This window comes from Thamnophis sirtalis, unplaced genomic scaffold (genome assembly GCF_051295495.1).
Source record: "Thamnophis sirtalis isolate CommonGarterSnake01/CBP01778 unplaced genomic scaffold, rThaSir2_p1.2 scaffold_12, whole genome shotgun sequence".
NCBI lineage: Eukaryota > Metazoa > Chordata > Lepidosauria > Squamata > Natricidae > Thamnophis > Thamnophis sirtalis.
Window position 1 is genome coordinate 9,469,469 of NW_028261392.1, and position 19,129 is coordinate 9,488,597.

Sequence of the window (19,129 nt, forward strand, 5' to 3'; positions counted from 1 at the left end):
AGGAAGGAGCTCCGAAGAGCTGCCCCCCCCCCTCAAAGGCCCTCAAGGAAAAGGGGAATCCGTGGCTTTCCAATTATGGGTCTTCTTGGGTCACCCCTCCTTCCCTAGGGGGACAGTAAGGCACCTGTTTGCAAAGCAGCAGAAGCCAAGAGAGAGCAGGGAAGAGCAAACGGTGAGGTAAGGTAGTCCTTTGTTCCCAGAGTGTCACTGTTGACTCTCTCTCCACTGAGAGGTCTCCAAGGGGAATGCAACTAGCAATTAGTTGCTTTCCAACCTCACATCACAGGCTCCTTGGGGCATCCAGGACACTGAGAATCAACCCCGGGAAGCACCAGGAAGCCAGCATCATTCAACTCCTTCATAGATAAGAATGGTAATCAGGCTGCAAACTGGAGACCAGGATTATTGGGGTTGCTTCAGGACCACCCCTCTTTTAAGCCAGCAATGCAAGTTTCTTGACCCATTCAGGTTCAACCCGTTCAACCAATCAGAGCAACCAAGAGCAAAGTGAGACTGTAAACAGAGCAGTATTTCCTAAATTGTGACAAGAGTTTAATCAATAATATTTCAGTTGATTTTCTGATCTGGCCGCAATTCTCCCTCGTTGAGGTTCTGTGGCTCCTAATAATTTGGTGTTTCTGGTTTGAGCAAGTTTGGCAGTGTGGCAGCTGGCTGACTAAAGATATTTAGTCACAGGTAACTTGTTGAGTGGCAGCAACAGGTGAAAAGGTGAAAAAAAGTCAGTGACAAATCCTTTGGCCCCATTTCCATATATGTTATTGTAAAAATAACATTTAAAAAAAAACACAATAGAAATAGTAACAAACCAGTACATAGGGAAAAAGGAAATGAAGTGGGAGGCAAGAGGATAGAGGAAGGGAAAGGAAGATAGAAGAAGGAAAGGAAGATGGCATAAAGGAAAGGAAAGAGAAGAAGGAATGGAAAGGAAAGTTAGATAGAAGAAGGAAAGGAGAGGAAAAGAAAGGAAGTTACAAGAAGGAAAGGAAAGGAAGAAAGAAGAAAGAAAGGAAAGGAAGACAGAAGAGAGAATGGAAAGGATTGGATAGGAAAGGAAGATAGAAGAAGGAAAGGAAGAAAGAAGAAAGGAAGGAAAGGAAGACAGAAGAGAGAATGGAAAGGATAGGAAAGGAAGATAGAAGAAGAAACAAAAAGGAAAGGAATGGAAAGGAAAGGAAACTAAGATGGAAGAAGGAAAGGAAAGGAAAAATAAAAGAAAGGAAGATAGAAAAAAAGGAAAGAAAGGAAAAGGAGAAGGAAAAGGAGAAGGAAAAGAAATGATTATAAGGAAGCAACTTCTGATCTTCTTGACATGTATGTGTCTCCCCCTAAAGTTATACATAAATCCCTTTCATCCATAAAGTACCCTTTCCAATTTTCAAACCCAAAAATCACACATTCATTTTTGTTTCTTTTTTTCAGCAAGAAGTCCATGCCACAAGTACAACTGATAAATATAGACGTAGATTGTTCCCTAATCAAACCAGTCGACTCTGCTAGGGGTTCACCAACCATTCCTCCGTTGTGCTATTTCAAAGTCTTCCCATTTTCATGCCGCTTAACACCCCCCCCCCCCAAAAAAAAGGCATGTGGAATAACCACAAAGTCAGCGAGGGTGGGTCCGTCTCTTTGATGGAAACCTAACCGGAGGTTCTCCCTTAAGGGACAGCTATAATCAAGTGCTTCTCCAAGGAGGCCGAATAGAAGCTTCTGAATAAGGAGATCCCTCATTCACAACGGAGTTTTGCTGCCCCCCTCACTTCAGAAAGAAATGTCTTAGAAGAACTGAGTCTACCCTGAAAAGCTTTTGACTCTCATATGTGTTCATGAGTACTCTACTGACTGAACAGGGCATTTAAACATATAAAACCAAGGGTGTCAAACTCAATTTCATTTAGGGCCACATCAGGATTGGGTTTGACTTTTGGGGGGCTGGCATGGGGTGGCCAGCTTGATGTCACTCATGTCAGGAGTGCCTGTGGTTGCCCTAAGTGCTCTGTCAGCGAAAACTGGCTCCCGACCTCCGTTTGGGCTGCAACGGCCTCCTGCAGCCCTCTGCCAGTGAAAATGGCCCTCGGGACAGCCTTCCGTAGCTCCGTTTCGTTGGCAGAGGCACCGTGGGATGATCCTTTGCTGTTTCCAGGGCAGCCCCTCAAGCCAGTTCTAAGCACCCCGTGCCTTGAGTTTGACACCCTGATTTATCTTTTGATGAAAAGAAGGACTAGGGAGACATGATAGCAGTCTTCCAATATCTCAGGGGCTGCCACAAAGAAAAGGGAGTCAAGCTATTTCCAAAGCACCTGAGGGTAGAACAAGAAGCAACGGGTGGAAACTAATCAAGGAGAGAAGCTCAAATGAGAGATATAAACGAGACTGGAAAAAATGGATTGACTATATACAAAATAAATACGGGACTAAGAAATTCCAGTTAGCCTATGCTTAAGATCAGAAATGATTTAATTGTTTAAAGTTAGTTCAGTAAGAAGAAGCTAAGGTCAATCTAGAATGTCATTAATTTCTTTATTTCTTTTTTCTCAATAGATTTTAGACTGTGTTAGTTAAAATTCTATACCGTGTACGGGTTCTGGGAAGTCGGGGGGGGGGGAAAGGAGGAGGGTGGGTGGGGGGGTGGAGGGAGGGAGGGGTACACACAAAAAAAATATTGTACTTCAATGTTTTAATGATTGACAAATGATGACATATTTGTGTTTTTTTTTCAAAGAAAAATAAAAAAAGTTCTGTTAAGGAGAGAAGCAACTTAGAACTCAGGATAAATTTCCTGACAGTTAGACTAATTAATCAGTGGAACAGCTTGCCTCCAGAAGTTGTGAATGCCTCAACACTGGACGTTTTTAAGAAAATGTTGGATAACCATTAGTCTGAAATGGTGTAGGGTTTCCTGCCTAAGCTGAGGGTTGGACCTCCAAGTCCCTTCCAACGGCCGAATAAAATCTCACAGGGTGCCGTCAACCGGACAATGCCGGCTGGCGACCTCTCTGGGGAGGGCCTTCTCTGTAGCTGCTTCAGCTCTGTGGAATGAACTACCCCCAGAGATCTGGACCCTCCCCACTCTCTCGGCCTTCCGAAAGGCCACTGAAACCTGGCTATTCCGGCAGGCCTGGGGCTGTTGACCTCATGAAATGAGCTCCAGCCCCCACCTAGATCGAGTGTATGATGTGTTGCTTTTTAATTTGTTTTTTTCTTTCCCAATTTTTAACTTTTTATCTTTTTAATCTTGTATTTTGTAAGCTGCCCGGAGTCCTTCGGGATTGAGCGGCATATAAATTCATTAAATTTACAATTTATTCTATTCTATTCTGTTCTATTGTATTCTATTCTGTTCTATACCATGTTTCTTTATTTAAATTGCTTAATTTGGTCCCTGCCACACTCATAACTCTGGAGCTTACAATTTAAAAGAAAGGAAACAGCTAGTATTTAAAGCATCTGGACAACACCCTACCAAAGCTTGGAAGAATAGCCATGTTTTGTGACCTCCAGAATAATTTTAGGAGATAACCACATGGATTTCTTCGGTAGACTTTGTTTATTTGCTAACCTTGAGAAATAAAATACCTTGGGATTTCCTTAGCATTGTATGGAACAGGGATGTTTTGCTCCCTGGTTGATTATTGACCAGATACCTTGGTTGAAGTCCATATTTGACTTGATTCAAGAGATTGCTTCCTTTATTCTACTCAGAGCGGGTCAAGATAATGCTATTTATAGGTCTCATCTTGGATGACGAAAATGCAAAGCAAGAGAGCTTTTGAGCTTTTGACAGCAATACCTTGAACATGTCATTCCCACATGTCAGCCAGAGGAATGCAGGTTAAAAGGCAGCGGAATAGATTAGGTGTACCAAATGGCTAACAAGACTACTGACAAAGCAAATGACAAAGCAAATGTTAATGGGTTACTCTGCTTTGGAGAAGATAAGGAGTGAAATTCCACAGGGTACTGTTCACTTCTTAATGGCAGAGTGAAAGATTGGGGAGAAAGCACCACCACACAGCTAGTAGTTAACTGCCCCCTCCATGTATATTTATAGAAGGCCGGGTGGAGAAGGGAAATTATTATCTCCCTGTAACTGTTCAGCTCATCTTGCTTAATCACACCTAGTCAGCCAAGTTGAAGGCATTTCTTCATTGGCAAATGGTCTATTTTCATTTACGGACATAGCCTGAGTTGAGTTAACAGAAGCTTCTGAAAGGATTGGAGAGAGGTGGCATTCAGCAGGTTCTGACCAGTTTTGAAGAACCACTAGTCGAAATTTTGAGTAGTTTGGAGAATCAGCACCACCTCAGACTGGCCCTGCTCCCATCTATTCTCTGCCTCCCAAGTCCTGATCGGGAGGGGATTGAGATTTTGCAGTTTCCTTCCCTGGAGTGGGGTGGGAATGGGGATACTTCTTTTCCCTCTCATGCCCACCAAACCATGCCCACCAAGCCATGCCCCACAGAACCAGTACTAACATTTTTTGAATCCCACCCACTGTATTGGAGTAACATATGTAGAATTTGATAGTTGATGTAAGAGGATATCTTCACCAGCTTCACCAAGTTTTGGGTTGTAAATGCAAGGTAATGTCTTCCTCCAGAAGACTCAGATGCCAAGGCCCTAAAACCAAGAAAGGCTCATTGTGAGATTTCCAAGTGGATTTAAGTATTGTTCCTCACCCACAGACAGAATCTTGCCAAACTAAAGCATGCTAATACTCCATAAAACATATACTCTGGGACCTATTAGCTATCTTCACCCTCTATCCCCACACACAAATGATCTGAACTGTGTCATCTCTTGCTCCTTTGGAATCCATTTCTTCCCTCCTGGGATCCTGGACAACATTCTATCACACAGTTATGATTGTGATGAATATGGAGCCTTCCTTCTGAGGTCAAATTCATTTCCAGTGGTTGTTAAGTCAAAAGTGTGAATGAGAGGAGGAGGAACTGAAAAAGGAAAAGGAAAGAAAAAAGAAAGGAATAAGGGAAAGGAAAGGAGGGGAAAGGAAAGAAGGAAAGGAAAAAGGAAAGGAATAAGGGAAAGGAAATGAGGAGAGGAAATGAAAGGAAAGAAGGAAAGGAAAAGGAAAGGAATAAGGGAAAGGAAATGAGGAGAGGAAATGAAAGGAAAGAAGGAAAGGAATAAGGGAATGGAAAGGAGGAAAGGAAAGGAAAGAAGGAAAGGAAAGGAAAGGAAAAAGGAAAGGAATAAGGGAAAGAAAAGGAAAGAAAAGGGAAGGAATAAGGGGAAGGAAAGGAGGAGAGGAAAAGAAAGGAAATAAGGAAAGAAAAGAAAAGGAAAAGGAAAGGAAAGAAATAAAGGAAAGCAAAGGAAAAAGGAAAGGAATAAGGGAAAGGAAAGGAAAAAGGAAAGGAAAGGAAAGGAGGAGAGGAAAGGAAAGAAGGAAAGGAAAAAGGAAAGGAATAAGGGAAAGGAGAGGAAGGAGGAGAGGAAAGGAAAGAAGGAAAGAAAAGGAAAGGGAAAAACAAGGGAATGGAGGAGAAGAGAGGAGAGGAACAAAGGAAAGGAAAGGACCAGTGAGCCTGATTTTGTATATAGGGAAAGATCGTCAGTAGAAGTGCTTCAGCGGAAACAGGAGAACCCAATATACCCCTTCAAATACATAAGCAGCACTATTCCATCAGTCCTTTACTTTTTACCTGCTGTTGGACTAAGAACAGGAAATTTAGAGTAGATTCTTCTGCCCCACAGCGGCCAAGAGAAAGAGGCCAAATACATGTACTGCTTACAGTTCTCACTTTTGAATCACCAAAGGAATGCTCCTTGCCCACCTTGGCATTAAACTGGGCTCTCGCGCGCTCCTGAACCTGTTTCAGCATTATCTTTAATACATGCCTCTCCATTTATAATTCATATTTCCCTGAGTCCAAGTCTGGATTCCTGTTGACTCCTACACACCTTTCTCCTTTTTCCTTTCCTCTGGGTCAGAGGATAACGCTCTGAGATGTTGTTGGAGTTTATTTATTTAGTAGGCACACCTCCAAGTAAATGTTATTCGTCGCTCTTTATTACAATCTGGTGAGAGTCCAATTCCCCCTGCGAAAGCGTGCTTATTTTTATTTATTTATTTATTTTTATTTAGAGGAACTACAGTAAGTCGGGCATTTATCAAAAAGCAGAGATCCCGATTGACGGAAGATGATTTCTGAATAAATAGAGAAGGAGAGCCATTAAATTGGACCCCAGGATGCCCTTTGGAATCTAAATGGAGATGATAATGATGTCTACAACGTAAAGAGTAATGACTGGCAATGTTATTTCGTTTCGGAGCAGGATTTTAATTAATGGCTTCTGTATGAATGGGGAGCTCTACGATAAGATGTGTAACCCAGCTTGGCAGCTTTTGCTCTCCGTTTTTGTGACCTGAAATCAGAGGCGTGAAAACAAGAATCCATTCACAGATTTACTTGGGTTCATCATGAGTTTATTATTTCATTTTCTTAGCTCTTATAAGAACCAGGTGTGAAAAAAACACCACAACCAAGCACGCCCAGGTGATTTAGGGTAAGTTCTAGTACCTGACTGAAAAGTTGGGTACCAAACTCCATTTATTAAATAAAAACCTGACCACAAATGTAGGCTCCCTTTCATTTTTTTATTCTGTAAAGTCATTTCTACTATTTTTGTAATCAGTTGAAAGGACTGACACAACTTTATCAGTATGTGCAACAATGTAGTAAGGGATGCAGTGGCTCAGCGGCTAAGATGCTGAGCTTGTCGATCAGAAAGGTTGGCAGTTTGGTGGTTCGAATCCCTAGCGCCGCATAACGGAGTGAGCTCCTGTTACTTGTCCCAGCTTCTGCCAACCTAGCAGTTCAAAAGCCTGTAAAAATGCAAGTAGGAAAAAATAGGAACCACCTTTGGTGGGAAGGTAACATGTTCCGTGCGCCTTTGGCGTTTTAGTCATGCCAGCCACATGACCACGGTGACGTCTTCGGACAGCGCTGGCTCTTCGGCTTTGAAACGGAGATGAGCACTGCCCCCTAGAGTCGGGAATGACTGGAACATGTGTGAGAGGAATCTTTACTTTTACAGCAAAGTAAGTGTATAATAAATGACATCAGATGATATATTGGATTCAGATTGATCTCAAAGTGCTAGCTTAACGGCTACTCAGCTAAAAAAAATAAAGATTTAAAAACTGCACGTTTTCAGTGATGTTTTGATTTCTTTTTTTAAAAAAGAACTGTAACAGTAACAAAGTTGTCCTCAAAGGACCCGTAAGAGTGACAAACACACACACACACACAAAGCAGAGGAACCGTTTGGTTTTAAGGAAAAAAAACCTGAAAAGAGCCAGGTTATGTTTAATAATTTCACCCCAAAAAAGAAAAAAAGAAAATATTTATATCTGGAGAAGAACTAGACATGATAGAGCACTACATATTCCTTGGCCAATGGATCTCAATGGAAGGTGATACAATAAAGGAAATTGAACAGCATGTTAAATGTGGTTGGCAGGCATTTGGCAAACTAAGCATAATTTTCAACAACCTTTCCCTTATCCCGAAAAAGTTTCTAATCAGTATGTGCTTCCTTCTCTAACATATGCTAGTGAAACAAGGACAGTAACCTCACAAGCGACACCAAAGCTATGTGCGATGCAAAGAGCCATGGAAAAATACATGCTTGGCATCACAAGACAAGATAGAAAGAGATGCACATGGATTAGAGAACAAACGAAAACATGCAATAACATCAAGAGAGTAAAAGAATTGAAATGGAAAGGGGCTGATCACAGAGCAAGAGGAACTGAGGGCAGCTGGACCCTCAGGTAATCATAGAATGGATCCCACTTGATTTAAAAACATCCACGAAACAGACTTTAAACCACATGGATTGCCAACACCAGCAAGTATTGCAGGCCCAATTGGCAAAAGAAAGCTCAAGACAGTATTGGTTGGAAACGTGTGGAAGATGCCTTCATCATGCAGTGGATAGATAATGGGGGGAGGAGGAGGAGGAGGAGGAGGAGGAGGAGGAGGAGGAGGAGGAGGAGGAGGAGGAGGAGGAGGAGGAGGAGGAAAGAAAGAAGAAAGAAGAGGAGAAGGAGAAGAAAAGAAGAAGAAGAAGAAAGAAGAGGAGAAGGAGAAGAAAAGAAGAAGAGAAGAAGAAGAAGAAGAAGAAGAAGAAGAAGAAGAAGAAGAAGAAAGAAGAGAAGGAGAAGAAAAGAAGAAGAAGAGAAGAAGAAGAAGAAGAAGAAGAAGAAGAAGAAGAAGAAGAAGAAAGAAGAGGAGAAGGAGAAGAAAGAAGAAGAAGAGAAGAAGAAGAAGAAGAAGAAGAAAGAAGAGGAGAAGGAGAAGAAAAGAAGAAGAAGAGAAGAAGAAGAAGAAGAAGAAGAAGAAGAAAGAAGAGAAGGAGAAGAAAAGAAGAAGAAGAGAAGAAGAAGAAGAAGAAGAAGAAGAAAGAAGAGGAGGAGAAGAAAAGAAGAAGAAGAGAAGAAGAAGAAGAAGAAGAAGAAGAAGAAGAAGAAGAAGAAGAAAGGAGGAGGAGGAGAAAGAGAAGGACAAGGAGAAGGAGGAGGAGGAGGAGGAGGAGGAGGAGGAGGAGGAGGAGAAGAAGAAGAAGAAGAAGAAGAAGAAGAAGAAGAAGAAGAAGAAGAAGAAGAAGAAGAAGAAGAAGAAGAAGAAGTTGTTACTTAATTTATAATAGTCACACTCAGTCCAACTCACCTTTTTATGGGGGTAACTAGGAGGAAGAAGAATTGTTAGGTGCATTTGCACCTTGAGTTATCTATAGAAGCAACACTGGGATAAAAATAAATAAATAAGCATGCTGCTAAATTTAATCTTCTTCTGAATGACTTGCAGAGATTTTTGTCCTAATTCAGACTGTGTTTTGCATGCATCAGGGTCTGTATCAACTCAAGGCTGGAACTGGGTCTGTGCCATGGAGCATTTTCGGATGGATTTATCCTAGGAGTAAATAAATAAAGCTGGGAATAATGGCTCGTAATGCCTTGTGGAAATAGCTCTCCCCAGAGCCTCGGTGGGTGCCTATCTTGACAGTTTTCCAAACACCAGTTAAGATCAAGAGATTTCATTTTAATTCTTTTTAATACCTCATTTCTTTTCAGTGCCAGGAGCCTGTCTGTTACATGACTACAGTAGTATGCAAAATTCATAGATAGAGGAATAAATTTTGGAACTGGGATTCTCTTCCCGTAAGCTAGGTGTAAAGTTCATGGGAACTGGTAGGCCTTGCTTGCAAGGACAGAGTTAGGTTGCACTAGGAATCAGAAGAACAGGTGATGACAGTGTAACAGTGATGGGGTAGATAGTAGAAGGGATGAACTTCTCTATTCTTTTATCTATGCTGAGATTTATTCTATTGATACCTTGAACATATACTGGCTGATGTCCAATGCGCCATGTGTTATATTTTCCATGGATATTATGGTTCCTTCCATAGTAACCCCAAGTGCTGGGAGTCCTCTCCATAAGCTGTGATGAATGACTACTAGACAGAGAAACTGGGTGTTTTCTTCATCCCCACCCCCACAACACGATGACTTACAAGTCCTTTTGGTCCACAGCCAGTAATTTTCTATTTCTTTCAGGATCAGGTTTTGTACAAAATACAAACCTTACTAATCCCAGCTAATTTTACACTGAGCATCCCATCAGCACCAACAGAAATGCCAGTCTACATCTAATTTAAGTATGTAAGTTCACATGTTCAGCATATTAATGAGATATTCCAAGACAAAAGATACCTGGTATTTTCTCCCATAAGTACTGCCAATAAATTCACTCTCAGGAGCTTGGAAGCAAGCAATGTTTTTGTCTCTCAAAAGGTTCCATGATGCCTCCATTGGGTCCAGGTGTAGGCAAAGGACAGGCAGAGCCTGGGGTTGGTGCAAGAGAGGAATCAGTCTGGAATCATTGTGTTCTCATAAATGGTTCAACTCCAATCTGTTGTTCTGACCTAGGCTTCCTCAAGAGCATGAAGCAGATTTCTGGTCCCGACAAAACACCTTTTATTAAACGCATGTGACTTCCCCTCATTCACATTCACCAAAGGCCTGGCAAACAGTCTTTCAAAGGTGAATTTATGACCACAGACCTTATCTAGCTTGGAAAGCTGCCATGTAAATATTTTCCAAATGCAAGTGCTGTGCAAGGAAACACTTGGCACAGAGTTACTGAGATTCATGGACAGATTTTCACACTCCTGAAAGGAAGGAAGGAAGGAAGGAAGGAAGGAAGGAAGGAAGGAAGGAAGGAAGGAAGGAAGGAAGGAATTGTTTCCTGCAAAAAACAACTCTCCTTTCGCTCCTCTTTTATTTCCTATAGGAGGGGCCATTCACCATCCACCTGTGGCTTTACTCCCAAGTCAACCCTGATTTCTAAGTTGTACTTTTCTTCTGGCAGTTCTGTGCATGCGCACACTGGGAACAGGCTCCAGCTGTTCCTCTCCCTCACTGCTGTCTAGCTCCGAAGGCACCTCATCACTGCCAGATGGCCTCGACCCCGTCTCTGCCTCTGATGCAGAACCCTCATCTGAGCCTTCCCCAGCCTCCAGGACTGGCCCATGTTCCTCCCCAACCTCCTCACTGTCCGAATCTGCTGCCAGCTCCGGTGGCCGCTGTTGGGCCACAACACTTAGTGCCAATTTAGTGCTGACCATTAGTTGACTATATTTTTATGTATAGATATGAACAATAAATCTGCTTGATTGGAACTTAATGTGTGGTGCTAATTCTTTGCACTTAACACAAGGTTGCCATTGCTGCCCTATTTTTGAAGAAACTACTAAGAAGGTTGGAGAATAAACTAAGCTTTCAACAAAATTGAACAGAAAAATGCATATTGGGACTGTGGAATAAAAATGACTACAGTTCTAATAAACAACAGATTAATAGCTAATCCTTCTTACGTTTGACCTTCCTGTCCTCCACCATCCCGCAGAGTCCATTTAAGCTCATGCCTACTGCTTGGGCGACTCCATCCAGCCTCCTCATTCTCTTTCATTACCTTCTTTTGCCCTCAGTCTTTCCCAGCATTAGGCTCTTCTCCAGTGAGTCCTTCCTTCTCATTAGGTGGCCAAAGTATTTGAGTTTCATCTTCAGGATCTGGCCTTCTAAAGAGCAGTCAGGGTTGATCTCCTCTAGGACTGACCGGTTTGAGTGCATTGCAGTCCAAGGGACTCGCAGGAGTCTTCTCCAGCACCCGAGTTCAAAGGCCTTCATTCTTTGGTGCTCAGCCTTTCTTATGGTCCAACTTTCACAGCCATCCATTGCAACTGGGGAAACCACAGCCTTGACTATAGGCACTTCTGTTGGCAGGATGATGTCTCTGCTTTTTAGAATGCTGTCTAGATTTGTCATAGCTTTCCTTCCCAGGAGCAAGCATCTTTTAATTTCTTGGCTGCAGTCCCTATCTGCAGTGATCTTGGAGCCCAGGAAATAAGAATAAATATTTGTATATGCACCTAGGAAAGCCGTAAGAGGAATTCAGAAGCCTTTGGATGAACTGAGAAAGACCCCAACGGTGGTACAAAACAGAGGTTCAAAGGATCTGCTCAGCATAAGTAGCCTGAAATTTGTCTCCTGTATAGTGCTCGCAGCAAAATAGTTTATTGCATTACACAGCTTGGAAATTCCTTGCTGCAAACTGCAAAGCTCAATGGATGATCAGTTTTGCCAAATAATGGTAATTTATTCATTATTTATTTATCAAAGGTTGACGTTGCCCATTTCCCTCACAGAGGAACTCTGGGCAGTAGAGAATTAAAACCTTAAAACATGAAAAATGTCTCCTACGCTTGTTGTACTGAAATCATTCCACGAAAGCAGTGGAGCAAAGTGACAATTGGCCGAGGTTGCTTGACCTTCTGCTCTGCCAAGTTCAGGAAACGCTAAATCAGCTCCATAGGGAGGAGAAATGTGCATCAGTGATGACAGATACCACAGGACCAAATGCTGCAGAAGCAGGGTGGGATTCAGCCTGTTCGGGCCAGTTCAGGCGAACCAGTAGCTCCAACTATCAGTTGAGAGGGAACCGGTTCGCTCTGATGATCAAGTTGGCCCACCTGTCCACCCTTGCACTTTACTTACCTATATCCTCTCAGCTGATTTGCATGGCAGCACGGATTGCTGCGCCTCAGCTGTGTTACTCCCTAAGAAGTAACGTGGACGGTAAGTTTTGGCAAAACTGCGCACGCGAAACACACGATCACCGAACCGATTGTTAAACCGGCAGGATCCCCACCACTGTGCAGAAGGTATGAGGAGGGAAACCGGTAGGAGAATCCTTACAGAGGTGGGTTCCTACCAGTTCGCACCTATTCGGTAGAACCGGTTCGTCAAATCTACCGAACTGGTTAGAAGAGGTTCCACCAGAAAGCAGGCCACACCTACAGAAGAGGTTCCAAAATTTTTTGAAACCCACCACTGGTCCTTGGATATGATTATTCTACACTATCATGCTCATATTTATAAAACTCAGTGCCTCTGTGAAAGGTAAGGATGACTACTGCGTTTGTAATGCAATCGGAACATTGTGTGTGTTGAAGTTGTTTTAACACAAACCAAAGATGCCTTTTAAAAAACAAGTTTACATCATATTCTTATGCATGCCAGTGCTGTGTGTGAGGTAATTTAAGGTGGTTCTGACAAGTGTCATTGGCACCTTCATATCCGGTCACATGGGCGGCAAGCCATTCCCATCCAGTCACATGGATGGCAAGCCACTCCCATCCGGTCACATGGGTGGCAAGCCACACCCACAAAGGAGGCCACACCCACAGAGTAGGTTCGAACAATTTTTGAAACCCACCACTGAATCCTTACCAGCCCAGTTCAAATAAACAAAGAGGAGCCCCATTCTACAGGATGCCAACTCTCCGTTATCAAGTAGTATCTTCCAGAGTAGCTGCGTATAGCCATGCCTTCCTGCATACATATCAAATGCCAAAGATGTTTCCTTGAGTCACGTGACTTCATGGGAAAAAAAGGAAAAGAAAAAAAAGGATGGGCAGCCTGACTTGTTTGTTCAAGTAGAAAGTACTTAAACCCAGCTCCAGACTGGCACCACCACGGATTTCCTAACGGTGTCATGCAACAATGATTTATATGCGCGTGGCATGACTCTCGGAGCTGCTCTTGCAGATAAATGTGCCGAACACCTGCTTTTTTTAGAAGGGATCATCATCCAATTCCTGATGTCTGTGTGCCTAAAACGATTCCAGGCAGCGTTTATCCCCGGGATCGCTTTATGCAACCTCACACTCCTGAGAAACCTTCTGTAGCTTGCACGGAGTTTAATTCCATTCTGACATAGCTGTGCCTCGCCGTTAGTGGTACCGTGGTGGCTTGTTCATTAGCATCCACCCGAGTTTAGAAGCTGCATTTCCCCAGGCCTTGCATTATAGGGGCCGCCCTTTTCCCAAACTGAGGCTAGACGGGCTTCCAGAAGACACATTACCCCCCCCTCCATTCTTCCAGCCTAAAAAATCCCAAGGGTGCCCAGCTGAAATTTGGCAGCAAATCCTCATTTCTTTTGGCAGCTCCATTCCTCAATATAGTTTTTTTTCCTTCTTAAATAAGTCTAACAGAGGCATGTGAGCCAGTTTTAATTATTAATGCAATGAGCACATTAAGCTAAGCCTCTCTTTTTTGTTTTATGCCTTCCAGTATCTCAACAAGCAAGCACCGAAAAGGGGTCAGAATGGGACGTTCCTCCAGCAATCATCTGCCCATAAGCGTCCCTAGGAAGGGAGTCTGTTCTAACCCAGCTCCCCAAACACGAGAAACCTACGTAGTTAAATCAATGATTCCTTTATTAGAAGCACCAGCAGCCTCGGCAAAAAGTTTCTCTCTCAATGCAGGCTAACAAGGCCATCTGTTCAAAAGACGAATAGGTGTCTGTCACATCTTCATCTCCATCCCCTGCCTTTTATCCCCAGAGCTACGGTGGGGTTTTGCTAGCAGCGGTGGCTATTCTGTCCCAAGGACTGGCCTATAAATTTCCACTGCTCTCCTCTCCTCTGCCTTCTGTGCATCTGCACATCAGGTGCTGGACCCAGCTGTTCATCCTCTTCCTCATCAGCCACCTACAGACTTGGGGGCTGTTGACTCTCCATCTGAGGACTGACGGACGGCCCAGGCTCCGCCTCTCTCTCTCTCCCTCCCTCCCTCCCTCTCTCTCTCTCTCTCTCTCTCTTCCAATTCCATTCCCTCTTCCCCCTTGGAGCTCTCAGGTTGCCTTGATGCTGATCCCGACTCCCACGCCTCCTCCTCTGATTCAGCTACTGGAGGGGCTGGAGGCTGACAGACCATAACATAGCCAGTGATCCAACATTGCCTCAAACTGTTGTGGTGCCAACTGCTTTGTGTATACATTTGAGGATCGTCCCAGTACAAGCTGAAAGGCAGCCCTTGTTCCATAATGTCCCAACTACTGCAATGCGCTGTACATGGGGCAGCCCTTGAAGAGTGTTCAGAGACTCCAACTGGTCCAGAATGCAGCTGCGCGAGCTATTGTGGGTGCACCCCGGTACACCCACGTTACACCTATCCTCCGCGAGCTGCACTGGCTTCCCATTGGTCTCTGGACATGCTTCAGGGTGCTAGTTATTACTTATAAAGCCCTACATGGTTTTGGACCTGGGTACTTGAGAGATCGCCTTCTGCCGATTACCTCCCACAGACCCATTCGATCCCACAGATTAGGCCTCCTCCGTATTCCATCTGCCAGCCAATGTCGGCTGGCGACTACTCGGAGGAGGGCCTTCTCTGTGGCTGCCCCGGCCCTTTGGAACGAGCTCCCCGTGGAGATTTGGACCCTCTCCACCCTTCAGGGCTTTCGGACCGCCGTGAAGACCTGGCTGTCCCAGCAAGCCTGGGGTTGAGTCCCCCCCCCCTACTCAAATTTGCTGTGTCTGTTGTGCTTTTAAATTGTTCCTATTGTCTGATTGTCTTTGTCTTACTTTTTGTAATTTCCCCTCCCTTGGCTTTGTTCAGCCGCCCTGAGTCCCTTCGGGGAATAGGGCGGCCTACAAATTGAATAAACTCCAACTCCAATGTGCTTTTTGTCATTTAAGCAGGATTGTGCCTAGGTCTAGGCTTCTGGATCAGGTTGTTAATCCCTGAGCTGAATTTCCTGGAAATGTTAAGCAGTACCTTCACGGGGATCATTTCTGACCATGAATGGGAATTTTAATCATTGGGCTTGGGAAAAAAAAAATGAGTCTCGTGCAATTGACTGCCGTTATTTCCCTCCTTCAGCAAACAGTGTGGAGACACCTTCACATCTTAAGCTTCCACAGTTGAAATTTCAGCGTGAAATCTGGCTCTGTTATTTTGGTCTTGTTTTGGGTGGGGTCGGGGTATCTTGTCGAGGTGGCGCAGTGGTTAAATGCAGCACTGCAGGCTACTTCAGCTGACTGCAGTTCTGCAGTTCGGCTGTTCAAATCTCACCGGCTCAGGGTTGACTCAGCCTTACATCCTTCCGAGGTGGGTAAAATGAGGACCCGGATTTTGAAATTTGAGTATTTGAAAATTTATTTATAGGTCGCCCTTTTCCCTGGGGGGACTCAGGGTGGCTTACAACTCATGGGGAGGGGGATACAAACAATAACACATAAGAGCAATACATAATTAAAAATAGAACACAACATTCATACCATTCGGGTGGGGGATTGTTGTTGGGGGCAATATGATGACTCTGTAAACCGCTTAGAGAGGGCTTAGAGAGGGCTGAAAGCCCTATGAAGCAGTATATAAGTCTAACTGCTATTTTTATGTACACTAAGAGCCTATGGACCAAAGACAAATTCCTTGTGTGTCCAATCACACTTGGCCAATAAAAAAAATCTATTCTATTCTAATATCCCCGTATAGCTTCCAATATCCCTGAAACATACAATAATGAAATTGGTTCTGGGAAGTCCGGGGGGGGGAGGTTGGGGGGGTTGGGGGGGTTGGGGGGGAGGGGGGGAGGGGGAGAGGGGGGAGGGAGCGGAGTTTACTAAGTTGGTGGAGGGGGGTTGGATTTTAAGGTATTATGATTGTACATGTAAACTGCTATTTTTTTCTTTTTTATGTATATTGAAATGGAATTATAAACACCATCAACACAAAAGGGAGTTTGCTCAGAAGCTGAAATACACCAAGTGAATTAGAGGAAGAGGGGGAAGCAGAGGAGAGAAGAAAGATAGGAAGAGAGGGACAGGAGAGAGGGTGTGGGGGGAAGATGAGGTGTACAAGGAGGAGTGGTAAGGGGAGAGAGGGGGGAGAAAGGAAGGGGAAGTAGAGTAGAAAATGATGGAGGGAAGAAAGGATGTAGAAAGGGGGAGGAGAGAGGGGGAAGAAAGTGTCGTATAAGGTATAAATATGGTGTATGGAGAGCAGAAGAGCCAATAATTGGGTTTTTTTTTCCTTTGGTAGTTGATGGTAAGATGAATTGATGTAATTACTTATTAATACAACATGATATTGACTATGTAATCGTATACATGTGATTATATGCTATGAAAATGGAAAATAAACCAATTTTCTATCGAAAAAAATAATAATAATGAAATTGGAAGGGACTTTGGAGGTCTTCTAGTCCAAGCAAGATAGCTTATACTATTTCAGATAAATAGCTGTCCAGGTTTATTTTTAAAGCCTCCAGTGATGGAGCCCTCACAGTTTCTGAAGGCAAGCTATTCCATTGATTGGTTGCTCTCACGGTTAGGACATTTCTCCTTAGTTCTAGGTTGGTTCTCTCCTTGGTTAGTTTCCAAACATTGTTTTTTGTCCTGCCTTTTTTTGGTGCTTTGGAAAATTCCTTGAGAAGAGAGGAGGGAGAGTTTCCCCTGCCAATTTCTCAATCGAAGGCAACTGACATGTGCCTAAGGCTTCTGTCTCAATCATTCTTGGATGGATATTTCACAGTACCACATTCTGAATTCTGAAATCAATGTACATACTTTGCCCAAGGAGCCCCCCCCCCCTGGTTTATTGTCCCCTTTTCAAATAAAGTAAATAGATAAATCAGCTGACGGGAAAGAACCTGACACGAGAAAGTCTTTGTCTCAAAAGTTTTTTTTTTAATGCCCTCTGTAAACAAAGGTTATAAAATCAAGCTTCTGTACCGCTTAATTATGCATCCAAGGAAGTGTGCAAATACAATGAAATCTAATAATTGAAGACGAAAAGTTCACTGATAAGGCCCAAAATCAATAGCCAAGACACTGACAAGAAATAATTACCTTACCGCTAACCCTCAACGCCTTTCGTCCTGAACTTAAGTCGGCATCAACTCTACCGGCCAACCTTGGATGTGAGTCAGAAAAAAACTGGGCTGTTCGCTCATCTGCATACTTGGAAAAAAAAACCAAGTGGAAAAAAAAACCAAATATGGATGTACATCGTGGAAATCAAGCCAGCTTGCTAGATATATTGCACCACGCCATGCATCATTTAGACATCCCGGGTTGAAAGCAGCAAAAGAAACTCAATTAAGTGAGGACCAGCAGTGCGGTTAGATTTTCATCCGGTGATGGCTTTCGGGAGACATGGAGCGGTTCCACTGGGGAGTCTGGAAGAGCCTCACTTTGTGGAATCGAGAACTTCCTTAATGCGGTTGGCTACTCTGTGTTCAGACCTTAGTTAGATAAGCATCTTCTGCAGTCCTTCCTTCTATGTACATGGAGGGAGGGACTGTACATGTACATAGCATGTTTCCCCAAAAATAAGACAGGGTCTTATTTTCTTTTAATCCCCAAAATAAGCTCTTGGCCTTATTTTCAGGGAGGTCTTACTATTTTTGAGGTGCAGGAGGCAGTGAGCGTGGACATCTCATGGCTGCGGCTGGGTTGCAATATTTTCAAGGGAGGGCTTATTTTAGCTCATGTGCTCAAAACCCCGATTGAGCTTATTATCCAGGGAGGTCTTATTTTCAGGGAAACAGGGTAGGTTTGGTTAATGTAGTTGGGAAGGACTGAATAGACAGGCTTGGTTTCTTAGTGTTTCCAAGAGAGATGATAAATGTGCAGGATGCCTAACTCCCCATATTATATCCAGAGTAATATCCTACCGATTATGCAAGTTGATATTTAATGCAGCAATAAGCAAAAGAAGAATATCCACATGGGAACTATACTGATAGTCTCGCAATTGAAAATTCATCACATGGAATGGAATGGAATGGAATGGAATGGAATGGAATGGAATGGAATAGAATAGAATAGAATAGAATAGAATAGAATAGAATATGGGATGAAATGGGATGGGATGGGATGGAATACAATAGAATAAAATAGAATAGAATAGAATATGGAATGGAATGGAATGGAATGGGATGGGATGGGATGGGATAGAATAGAATAGAATAGAATAGAATAGAATAGAATAGAATAGAATAGAATAGAATAGAATAGAATAGAATAGAATAGAATATGGAATGGGATGGGATGGGATAGGATAGAATAGAATAGAATAGAATAGAATAGAATAATAGAATAGAATAGAATAGAATAGAATAGAATAGAATAGAATAGAATAGAATAGAATAGAATAGAATAGAATAGAATAGAATAGAATAGAATAGAATAGAATATGGAATGGGATGGGATGGGATAGGATAGAATAGAATAGAATAGAATAGAATAATAGAATAGAATAGAATAGAATAGAATAGAATAGAATAGAATAGAATAGAATAGAATATGGAATGGAATAGAATAGAATAGAATATGGAATAGAATGAAATAGAATAGAATATGGAATAGAATGGAATGGAATGGAATAGAATAGAATATGGAATGGAATGGAATGGAATGGAATGGGATAGGATAGAATAGGATAGAATAGAATAGAATAGAATAGAATAGAATAGAATAATAGAATAGAATAGAATAGAATAGAATAGAATAGAATAGAATAGAATAGAATATGGAATGGAATAGAATAGAATAGAATATGGAATAGAATGAAATAGAATAGAATATGGAATAGAATGGAATGGAATGGAATACAATGCAATACAATACAATACAATGCAATACAATACAATGCAATACAATAGAATACAATAGAATAGAATACAATAGAATACAATAGAATACAATAGAATAGAATAACAGAGTTAGAAGG